The sequence below is a fragment of the Marmota monax genome, unplaced genomic scaffold (assembly GCF_021218885.2).
Source record: "Marmota monax isolate L192 unplaced genomic scaffold, Marmota_monax_Labrador192_F-V1.1 WCK01_AAM20220418_F8-fsc00225, whole genome shotgun sequence".
In the NCBI taxonomy this organism is placed as follows: Eukaryota; Metazoa; Chordata; class Mammalia; order Rodentia; family Sciuridae; genus Marmota; species Marmota monax.
In genome coordinates this window covers 385,634-396,656 of record NW_026694524.1, presented here as the reverse complement: position 1 = coordinate 396,656, position 11,023 = coordinate 385,634, and the positions used below count along the sequence as shown (strand labels likewise).

Here is an 11,023-nt window from a genome sequence, read left to right as displayed (position 1 = left end):
TATATGAGTTCATCATAATTGAATATGGTACATTTCCAAACCCAGAAAGCTAAATAAAAAGGTTTGTTGCTAACCATTTATATCAGTCAGTATTCAATCAAAGGACCAGAACCAGTTACAAATTACACACACACACACACACACGCACACACACTTCTCATTCATTTGTTCATTCACTTGAAGCTGCTGTCTTAGACCCTTGCGATGCTGGCTAAGCAAACACTAAATTTGCAAGGTATTTAGTCAGGAAGGAAAGATCATGGAGGAGACTGGAACCAATGGGCACAGACCAAAAATCATGATAGGTGAACTTTCTCTCTTACATTCTCAGAAACCTCAGGTTTTCCAACTGATTCAGTCAGACTCATCTAGATCATCCAGGATAACCTTCCTTTAAATCAACTGATTAGGAGCTTTATGAAGTCATCAAAGCACTGCCCCAGCAATGCCTAGATTAATGTTTGAGTGCATAACCGGGAGTTGTAGGGTAACCAACTTGACACCAAAAAAGCCACACAACATCATAAACCATTTGTGCTTGCAACTGGATAAAAGTATTGTTAACAGCCACCTTGGCTTTATTATTATAGGTTCTTCAGGCATAAACGATGTAAATCAATAGTGGTCGCCAAGTTCATATATAAAGAGTTCCACTTATAGAACTTTAGAGTTGGAAGGGGCCACGAAAAGCTTGGTTTGTATTTCGACACAGCCAAGACGCCTCCACCTGGTCCTCTCTAGCGCCTCATGGGGCAAGGGTTCCTAGGGGCGGCAGCGCGCCCAGCAGGAGGGGAGGAGAACCCACCTGGAGAAAAGCGTCGCGGGTGCGGGAGCTCTGAGTGGGCGGAGCGTCGAAGCCGGTGGCTTGGAGACGGCGCCCAGCCCGCCAGAAGAGCGCGCGGCGGGCAGACGGCGGGGAGCCAGTCGGGTACTGCGAGCGCGGCCGGCGGTGAGGCAGGCGGGGAGTGGTTGGGGGAGGAAGGAAAGGGAAGAGGCGGAGCGTGGGAGCGCACAGTGTCAGGAATACAATAGTGCTCCGCGCCGCCTCAGCCGCCGCCGCCGCTGCCGCCGCCGCCCAACCGCCTGCCCAGGGCTGAGGCCTGACGGGCCAGGCGGGCGAGGGCCGAGGGCCGAGGGCACGAGCTGAGGAGAGGGGGGCGGCCCTGGCGGATCAGGCGGCCGGGGCGGGAGGGCGGGGGTGAGGAGGGGATTAGGGGGCAGGTGCGAGGGAGGGAAAAGAAGAAAGCAGGCGGTCAGGGGGGCGGTTACCACCCCTGCCCGACTAGCCCAGCACATTGCAGGGGGCCCCCGTGTGGAGCCGGGAAGGATCCGCGATTTAGCTGCGTGAAGGTAGGCGCCACAGGCCAGACGCGGCGCAAGCGAGGTTGGGGGCGCGACGTCGCGCCGGGTAGGCAGCGGGAGTGGCGGCCTCGCGGAGTGGGAAGCGGGCGGCGCGGAGCGCAGTGTCCCTGCTCTCCGTGTCCCGGCACGGCCTCGCTGAGCTCTAGATCGCTCTGGCTTTACATAGCGGTCGCCTCTGGCGTCCTCACAGCTTTCGGGCCAAGAACGTGTGTGGGCTGAGGTAAAGTGCCTGGTGGCCTCTTTACTGGTCAGGGCAATGCCTGGTGGCCCAGGCTGGGGGCGGGGGCGGACACGCGAGCTAGGTATAGCTCCCGGCTACACCGGGAAAGAATTGAGCGCCATAACTGTTGCGGCTGTTCCCTCCGGTGCCCCCTCTTGGCGTCCCCTCCCACCCTGTCCTCTGCATGGTATCGGGGCTCAAGGGGGCAGACTCGTGGCGGGAGGGCTTACTCTGTCGGCCGCCCAGGGTCGGATGCTCTGGAGAGCGAGGGCGCGTCCCGGCCGTTTCAGCACCAGGGGGCGGGAAGAACTGAGTGCATGGAGAGGGAAGGATTGAGGTGCGGGGAGCGGCCAGGCACCTCAGGGAGTCTGGGTGCCAACCGAGCGGGAGCGTGGGCTCCCTGGCCAGCGAACTTTCCCTTCTTCAGTCATTGTTCGGACGCTGCGAGTCCGCAGCTGCCGAGCGCTCAGCGGTCCCGGGGGTGGGAAAATCAATTGTAAGGGCTTTGCAATTTTCCCACCGCCGGGTAAGGCAGAGTTGTTAACTTTTTTGCCCAGTTCTCGAGTTCGTTTTATCCCCTCTTCTGTAGGGACCAGAGTTCTATTCTTTTCTTTCTCCTGCAATCTTTTTCTCCCACTTTTTAGAACAGAGCCGTTGCTTCCAGTTAAGTCTGGCTTTAAATTGCACAGGGCAACCTGTGTTTAATATTTGAGAAGGAAAGGGGGGCGGGATCTCTAGTGAGTGAATGTAAGTGATGGTATGTGGAGGCATGTTTAAAAGTTTATATCGCTGTGCAGGTCTGGGACGAATGTAGCTCCTAGGTATTTGTCAAGAAACTTGTTTGGCCGCTCCTTTGGCTTTCTGAGTTGCCAGGAAATCGGTGGCCTCAGATGTGCTCGAGGACTTTAATTTTTTCCCCCCTACTCCTGTTAGATGCGTACATCTGTAAAGCTGAGAATGAGATCCCCGCTCCCCCCTCCCCTTCACGGTCTGATTGTATAAAAAATCAAAACCGTGTTGACAGTGATTCCAATGGCCTGGAGGGGAAGGCGACCTCATTCCCTGTATTCAGTCTGATAAAGATAACTGCTTCTCTCTAAAGCAGGGGGGAAAAATTTAGGGAAAAACTGGTTGCACAACATTGTCGTTCAGTTTAAGCAAACCAGAATCAACTTTCCCAGAGTAGTTCACCTCTTAAATACCTTCCCTGCAGCCACTTCTCATCCGCCTGGGGGTTGGGGGATGGGGGGCAGATGAGAACAGAGTCGGCTGAACAAAGCGCATTTTTAGTTTAATATTTTCATATCTGGAGATAACTGGGAATGCGGGTTCCAGCCTTCCTAACCTTCTAGCAGGATAGTTCTTGTGCTTTTATAGCATCGTGTGATTGAAAATAGATTTTTCTTATTTTGCCTAGGAGTATTCTACCTCCATAACATACCATTTTCTCTTTCATTTAAAGTGCATTTTGTTCTGGAGTGGTGGCACACCTTGTAACCCCAGCGACTCAGGAGGCTGAAATGGGAGGATCACGAGTTCGAGGCCAGCCTTAGCAACTTAGCAAGGCCCTCAGCAACTTAGTGAGACCCTTTTTATTTTGAGACAGTCTCACTAAGTTGCTGAGGTTGGCTTTGAAGTTGTGATCCTTCCTGCTTCATCCTCCTAACCCCCTGGGATTACAGACATTATATACCCAGCTCTTTAATAAGGTTTATCTTTTCTTTCTTGTGTTCCACCAATTTTTAACAACCCATTTCTCTTCTTTTTTTTTTTTTTTTAATTTTTAATATTTATTTTTCAGTTTTCGGCGGACACAACATCTTTGTTTGTATGTGGTGCTGAGGATCGAACCCGGGCCACACGCATGCCAGGCGAGCGCGCTACCGCTTGAGCCACATCCCCAGCCCCCCCATTTCTCTTCTAAACTACATAAAGCCATCTCTTCTTTATTACTTCCCTGGAACTAAGCAAGCATCTTGTTGGGGGAAAGAGTTGCGGGAAGAGTCAGGAAGCATCATGCATCAGGTGTTTTTGAAGATATGCTCTCTTTAACAAGCCTTGATCAGGGGTGCAGAGAATCAGAGTAAAAATGACGTTGAGGGGGCTTGGGTTGTGGCTCAGTGGTAGAACGCTCACTTAGCATGCGAGGCCCTGGGTTCAATCCTCAGCACCACATAAAAATAAATAAACAAAATAAAGGTATTGTGTCCAACTACAGCTAAAAAATAAATATTTTTAAAAATGAGATTGAACATTACCATGGTGCATAATGTATCTACCTTCTCATGGAGCTTGTACAACACAGGAGCTAAGAAAAATAGAAGTCACATGCTAACTTACATTTGAGAAAATCTTGGGCTGAAGATGTGTCTCAGCGATAGAGCACTTGCCTAGTGTGTACAAGGCCTTGGGTTTGATCTCTAGCACTGCAAAGTAATGAAGAAGAAAAAAAGAAAACCTCTCATTGGGAATAATTTGCTATGAACTTTATTTACATTATTTTGTAGGTGAGAGGTGGGTGTTTGGTGATCCATATCTGACACTGTCCTGGCAATTTCTTTTCTTCTTCTGGTGCTGAGAACTGAACTCTGGGCCCAGTGCATGCTAGGCAAGCACTCTACTATTGAGCTTCATCCCCAGCCCTGGAACTCTCCTGAAACTGGGACACAGGAATGGCTCACAAGTTTCTGTTGTTCCAGTTACAGTATCTGAGAAAGCTAAAGCATTCTGGTTTGTAGGTTGGGAAGGATCTGGCATGAGTGGTTAGAAGTTTTGAATTAGATGTTGCTGTCAAGTGGTCATTACAGAGCTAGTAATACTGCTTTGAGTTTTCTGTTTTCTACAATCTTTGTGAATTCCCCATGGTTATTTTTGCTTCCTCCCTATAGGTCTTTCCATAGACAGTAACAACAAAGCTCTTGCCACTGTCTCTGTGCTTATGTTGGGCAAGAAAGAAGGGTCCTGAGAAAAAACATGCCTGATCCCTTAGCTAGGCTTGGGAAAAGGAAGGTAAGAACTCAGAGGGCTGTCCCTCTGAGGATGATGACAGGCCCCTGAGGGTCCTGGGGGGTTCTAGTATGCCTTAAAGAAAATAATTGGCCTGGTATGGGGAAATTGTACTGGGGTTTTGACCAATAGGAAACACCTGTGAGTTCATAAATACTTGAAAGTAGCAATAATTTAATCTCTGTTCCAACCCAGAAGTCATGGTTATGCCCTGCTACTCAAGGAGCTCCTTTCTCTTGATACTGCCTGATAGACATGAGACTGGAATGTGTTTTTGAAACAGTTAATAAGAGAATATGGTACCAGCATGGCCAATACACTGGACCTTGTGTGCTGGAATTTCCTGGGAAATTTATTAATATTATCCTTTTTTAGATTTTAAAAACAATTTTTGATAAAACATTATAATTACAAAAATGTTGCAAGATTGGTACAAAAAACTTACTGTATTCCCTTTACCCAAGGTCACCCGTTATCAGCAGTTGATTTTATTTGCTTTGTCAATTGCTGTTTCTTTTCCCCAATCATTTGAGAGTAACCATTGAGAGATTGGTACTTGTCAAGGCCATCCTATTGTGAAGTGTCTCAGATGCAAACACCAGGTATAGCAGAGTATTGGTATTGGGGCAGGGCCCTAGAGCTATGAAGTACACATTTGTAAATCATGTGGAATCTCTGGTGCTAGATATAGAAATCATTATCAGTTGTAAAAGTGTTTAAGATTAAACCCCCCTTTTCTCACCATTTTTATCAAGTTTCTTCCTAACTATGCCAAATTTTAATATTGTTGTGAAAATTTACTCCTCAACTTTGCAGTCATAATATATTCTCTAACAATTTAATTTAATTCATTCAACAAACAAGTATTGGGTGCATTCTATTTGCTAGGGGTAAAAGAGGTGAAAAATATTCTTCCTCTTAAGAGCTCAGTATCCAATGGAAAGAAAGTAAGGAATCTTCTCATAGTTAGGGAGAGGAGTGTTCTACTGAAGGGGTTCCTAAGGGTGCTGGGAATACCAGCGTGTTTAAGGATCTGAAGAGTCGCTATCTGGGAGTCATTTGAATGGACATGAATATGAAGATATGTCTTCATTGAGGCCCACTGCTCTTAGATGATGAGGTTCATGTGTTTTGGAAGCCTTTGGTGTCATCCATCCATCCCAGGCTGTGGCCTCAGGCCAACTTGGAATGGAATCCTTGTTCTACCTTTGATCTTGACTAGTTATTTAACTTTGCCTTAGTTTCTTCATCTTCTAAACCACATCTCTGAATTTAACATTGCCTTAGTTTCTTCGTCTGCTAAACCACATCTCTGAATTTAACATTGCCTTAGTTTCTTCGTCTGCTAAACCGCATCTCTGAAGGTGGTAGTGAGAATTAATTGAGGTAATAGATGCTCCATAAACATTCATCTCATCTTCCCTTTAAAAATGGCATATGTGGGGGAAATCGCATGAAAAATATTAGGCATTAAGGTGGGATCCAAGAGAGTGTTTCTATTTTTTCAACAAATAAATGTTTTAATTGCTATTGTACTAGGTGAAATGATGGAGATTATTGTATGGGATAATAACAGCAGCAGCAATGATTTGTTAATCATTTCCTTTGTGCTAATCACATAGGTTATGTCACTGAGGTGTGAGGCTTAGAAAGGTGAAGCAGAGATACTTTGTCCAAGGTCACACAGTAAGAAAGAGGTAGAATTCCTCTGTGAGGCACACTAACAAGGTGTCCTTGGAGCCTCAAGAATGAGCAGGGGGGCTGAGGTTGTGACTCAGAGGTAGAGCACTTGCCTTGCATGTGTGGGGCACTGGGTTTGATCCTCATCACCACATAAATAAATAAAATAAAGGTATTCTGTCCATCTACAACTAAATATTGAAGAAGAAAAAAAAGAATGATCAGGAATAAGCAAGGTAAAAGGTAGAGAGAAGGAATTGCTAGGCAAATGGAATAGCAAGTGTTGTGAGGACACGCAGGTGGGAAAGAGACATGGAAAGGACCCAGAGAGGTTTGGCTAGGACCTAGAGAAAGAGATGAGATAGGCAAGGGAAGATTGACAGGGCCTTATGGGACCTCATTATGAAGCTGTGTTTTATTCCAAGGACAATGGGAGGCTGCTGAAGATGTTTTTCACTTTTTTTTAAACCACATGATATGTGTGTGTTTAATCCAGAAAAGCATGTGGTGAGACCTAAACAAAAATGGTTTAAGTAATTCATTTCTTTGGTGTCGCACCTTGTGAGCCAATGGAGGCAAAGTTTCTGGCCCAAATGTGTAGGTTGTAAGAAGTTTTTGTTTGTTTGTTTTTAGTACAAGTGATTTAACCCAGAGGTGCTTTACCACTGAGCCAAATTCAGACCCCTTTTTTATTTTTAATTTTTGAGACAGGGTCTCACTGAATTGCCGAGGGCCTCACTAAGTTGCTGAGGCTGGCTTCCAAATTGCGATCCTCCTCCTTTAGTCTCCCAAGTCTCTGGGATTACAGGCATGCACTGCCACACCTAGCTTAAATTTTTTTTAGTGTCCACCATGGACATGGCTAAAATGCTGTGTTTTTAGAAGAAGCTGGTCCTTCTGTATGCTTCTAGAAAGAGGTTTAATTAGGCTTATATAGCAGATGCTTTTTAGGCTACATTAAGGGAGTTTTTTCAGCTTTCACTAAGCCCCTGTCAAATGGGTTAAAAAAATGTAATTGGGAGAAAAAGGAATTCCTGGAAACCTGAGTTGTTGTTCAGTGTTAGAAATGAAACCGTCAAGTATAAGACTTTGGTTTAAATATATCATGATAAAGATACTTCAGTGACTAAATGGAAATTTGTCATGTTTTTTGTTTTTTGTATGTGTGCCATCTGTGATGGCAGACAGCACATTTGTGAGAATCTGGGAAGACTTAAGCATTTTTTCAATACTTACATATTTATTTATTCTCATCCAGGTACTAGAGTTTTTTGTTTTGTTTTGTTTTTGTGGTACTAGGGATTGAACCCAGAAGTGCTTTACCACTGAGTTAAATTCCCAGTCCTTTTTATTTTTGTTTTTTTATTTTGAAACAGGTTCTTGGAAAGTTGGTAGGCCGACCTTGAACTTGCAATTTTCCTGTCTCCTCCCGAGTCACTGGGTTTGCACCCAGCCCAGATACTGGAGGTTTTTGTATTTGAAACTATTTCTCAGGTATAGAGTAAACTGCATGGCAGAAATACCAGTGTTCTCTTCCCCTTGCCATATGTACTGAGCCACAAACATATTTCCTTTTTTTTTTTTTGTACCAGGAATTGAACCCCAGGGGTGCTTAAACCAATGAGCAATATCCCTATCCTTTTTTAATTTTTTTTTTTTACTTTGAGACAACAAACAAATTTACTTTTAGCTTTTTAGGTGAAGAGGGTGGTTAGTTGGTGGCTGGATGATCTAGAATGGCTTTGCTCACACATCTGATGGTTAGAAGGCTGGTTGGTCTCAGTAGGAGTTCCTAAACTAGAGTTACTTATCTCTGCTCCACATGGTCTCCTCTAGCTGGTTTGTTAACATTGCTAGTCTCAAAGAGTAGCAAGTGAGAGCAAGCACCAGTATACAAGTACTTTTCAAGTGTCTGCTTTTGTCAAGTTTGCCATTGTTCCATCAGCTAAAGCACACAAGTACTTCCCTGGCCAAGCCCAGAGTCATTGCAGGAGGGGACCATTCAAAGGTAGGGATACAAGAAGATGCATAAAAACCTGGGGCCAGTATTACAGTAATGAATAATAATTAATAATGTTAGATCTCAACTTTTGATAAATCTTATTAAATACCCATTTCTGAATTTTAGTGATTTCTAGCAACTAAGTAATATGATCGTGCCATTAGTAACACATTCTCTTCTACCAAGCATGAAGCAGAGTGATAGTTTTTCTAGGAGAATGCCAAAGAGAGACAGTGTGGTTTTCTCTTGTTTTTGTTTTTTGACAGTGTGATATTGAACATAAATATTCTTTTTTAAAAATTTTTTTTTTACATTTTGATGGTCCTTTATTTTATTCATTTATTTATATGTGGCGCTGAGAATTGAAACCAGTGCCTTACACATGGTAGGCAAGCACTCTACCACTGAGCCACAACCCTACCCCCGAACATAAATATTCTTATATGAGTGGCTAAACTGCTCACTAATCTTGTGTAGCTATTATCAAAGGAACCTCTGGGTTTCCTCAACCCCCATTCAACCTTTATCACAAAAATCCTAGTGTAATAAAGTAGATTTTGTAGTTAAGAAAAAAGATGTACAATTTGGGAATCAACTACCAACTAAGAGATGAGAGAAAACATTTTCAAACTCTCTTTGAAACCTTTATGTATTTTAGAATTTTTTATCTAAGAAATCCTTCTTTGGGCATTGTAATAACAACAAAGGAATCTCTGTAGATATGTTGTATTTGGTCAAGATTTTAAAATTTTCTCGTGGTTGCAGTGAAGAATCCAGCATTGTACTGTGAAGTCAGTGGCCAGGAACCACCAATTTGGGGCATCAGCTTTTGACCTTTGCTCATGAAGATCTCAGAGGTAACATTCTTCACATAACTAACATAGACTTTACAACAGCTGGAGGCCTGAAATGTATTACATAAAGATGCAATTGAATCCTACAAAGGACATGTAGGAAAGTTGAATACAAGGCTCATTTTATGCAGCTTAGAGGTGTACATTCTTCCAGAAAATTACCTGGTGATAGAATCTTAGCTTTTCTATTTCCTCCTAGGATAAAAATTAAAAATTAAAAATCCCTGACATTTTAAAAGTCAGTGACTTGGAAAGAGCCATCAAAATTTATAAACATGAATATCATTTGACCCAGCAAATACCTGTAGAAATTTATTCAACAGATACTTCCATATTAATTGAAATATTGCTTATAATAGCAATATTGCTTGTAATACCCCAGTGGAGTATCACACTGATATTGCATGATCTCCTGGAGTACAGAGTGAGAAAAAGCAAGAAACAGTATGTATTGTAGGCCACATTTATGTGAAATAAATAGTGAATGAGGGCAATAATATATATTTTTAATTTTTATTATTTATTTATTTATCTATTTATTTATTTATTTGTGGTGTTGGGGATTGAACCCAGGGCCTTGTGCATGCGAGGCAAGCGCTCTGCCAACTGAACTAACTGAGCTATATCTCCAGCCCATACATTTTTAAATATATAGACAAATTTTTTTCTGGAAGAGCATTCAAGACACTGATGATTTGGGGGCATGCATGGCCAGGGAGTGGATGGTACATAAACTTTTATGCATACCTTTTGAATTTTAAGCTATGTGGATATATTTCCCTATTTGAAAAATTAATATTTTTTGGTACCTGGGATTGAACCCAGAGGCATTCAACTACTGAGCCACATCCCTAGCCCTTTTTTTATATTTTATTTTTAGACAGGGTCTTGCTAAGTTGCTTAGGGCCTCACGAAATTACTAAGACTAGCTTTGAATTTGCTATCCTCCTACCTCAGCCTCCTGAGCCACTAGGATAACAAGCATACACCACTGTGTTTGGCTAAATGGTTTTGTTTTTTCATTGTTGTTGGGTTTGTTTTTGATTTTTTTTTTTTTTGGTTCTGAGCCATATCCCCTTTTTATTTTTTTATTTTGAGACAGGTTCTCTCACTAGTTGCTTAGGGCCTTGCTAAATTGCTGAGGTTAACTTTGAACTTGTAATCCTCCTATCTCAGCCTCCTGAGCCGCTGGAATTACAGTCACACACCACCATGCCCAGCTAAATATTTTTTTAAATAGCATATGGTATTGACAATGTGAATTTGCATGGACTCCTTCCAAAATTGACTGGGTCAGAGCTATTCCTGCACAAAAAATATTTCCATCCCCCCCACCAGAAATGCCTCATAGAGATATACTTCTGATTTTTTGTTTTTTTTGTTTTGTATTTTGGTGTTACTGGGGATTGAAATCTGGGCTTTATGCTAGGCAAGTGCTTTACTACTTAACCATAACTCAAGTCCTAACACACTATCTTAATTACTATAGCTTTATAGTCTTTAAATCAAGTAATATCAGTATTCGGGCTTTCTTTTTCTTTTTCAGAATTATAGTAGTGAGAGAGAACCACTTGTTCCATTCTTAGAAAGCCTTCCATCCTTCATCATTAAGTATAATGTTGGCTGTTGAGATTTTTTTTTGTTGTTTTGGTTTGGTAAAGAAAACAGTTAACCTAGTAGGCTAGGCTTGAGGCTGCTAACTTTACAAGGCCTGCTTGCAAGATAGTCCTTTGATGAGTACATGGAAAATTAGTTTTTCTAACATTTTAAAATAAAAGGTTATATTCTACATTAATTTATTCTCTTTTTTAGTTGTAGACAGACACAATACCTTTATGTTTTTTTAAGGTGTGCTGAGGATCGAACCCAGTGCCTCACACATGCAAGGCAAATGCTCTA

At 42.7% G+C, this 11,023-nt stretch overlaps 1 protein-coding gene across 11 annotated transcripts in view; it reads left to right on the top strand.

Moving 5' to 3' along the window:
• Positions 1-1,214: 1,214 nt before the first annotated feature.
• Positions 1,215-11,023, top strand: part of Jade3 (jade family PHD finger 3) — a 151,988-nt gene continuing 142,179 nt past the window's right edge. For 2 of the 11 annotated variants that reach the window (XM_046420190.2, XM_046420187.2), the window contains exon 1: positions 1,215-1,350. The gene's annotated coding sequence lies outside the window, so the exon portion shown is untranslated. Of the gene's footprint in view, positions 1,351-1,402; positions 1,583-8,062; positions 9,128-11,023 lie in introns of those variants that run through there. The other 9 variants (XM_058571457.1, XM_058571455.1, XM_046420188.2 and 6 more) reach the window with 7 other exon arrangements.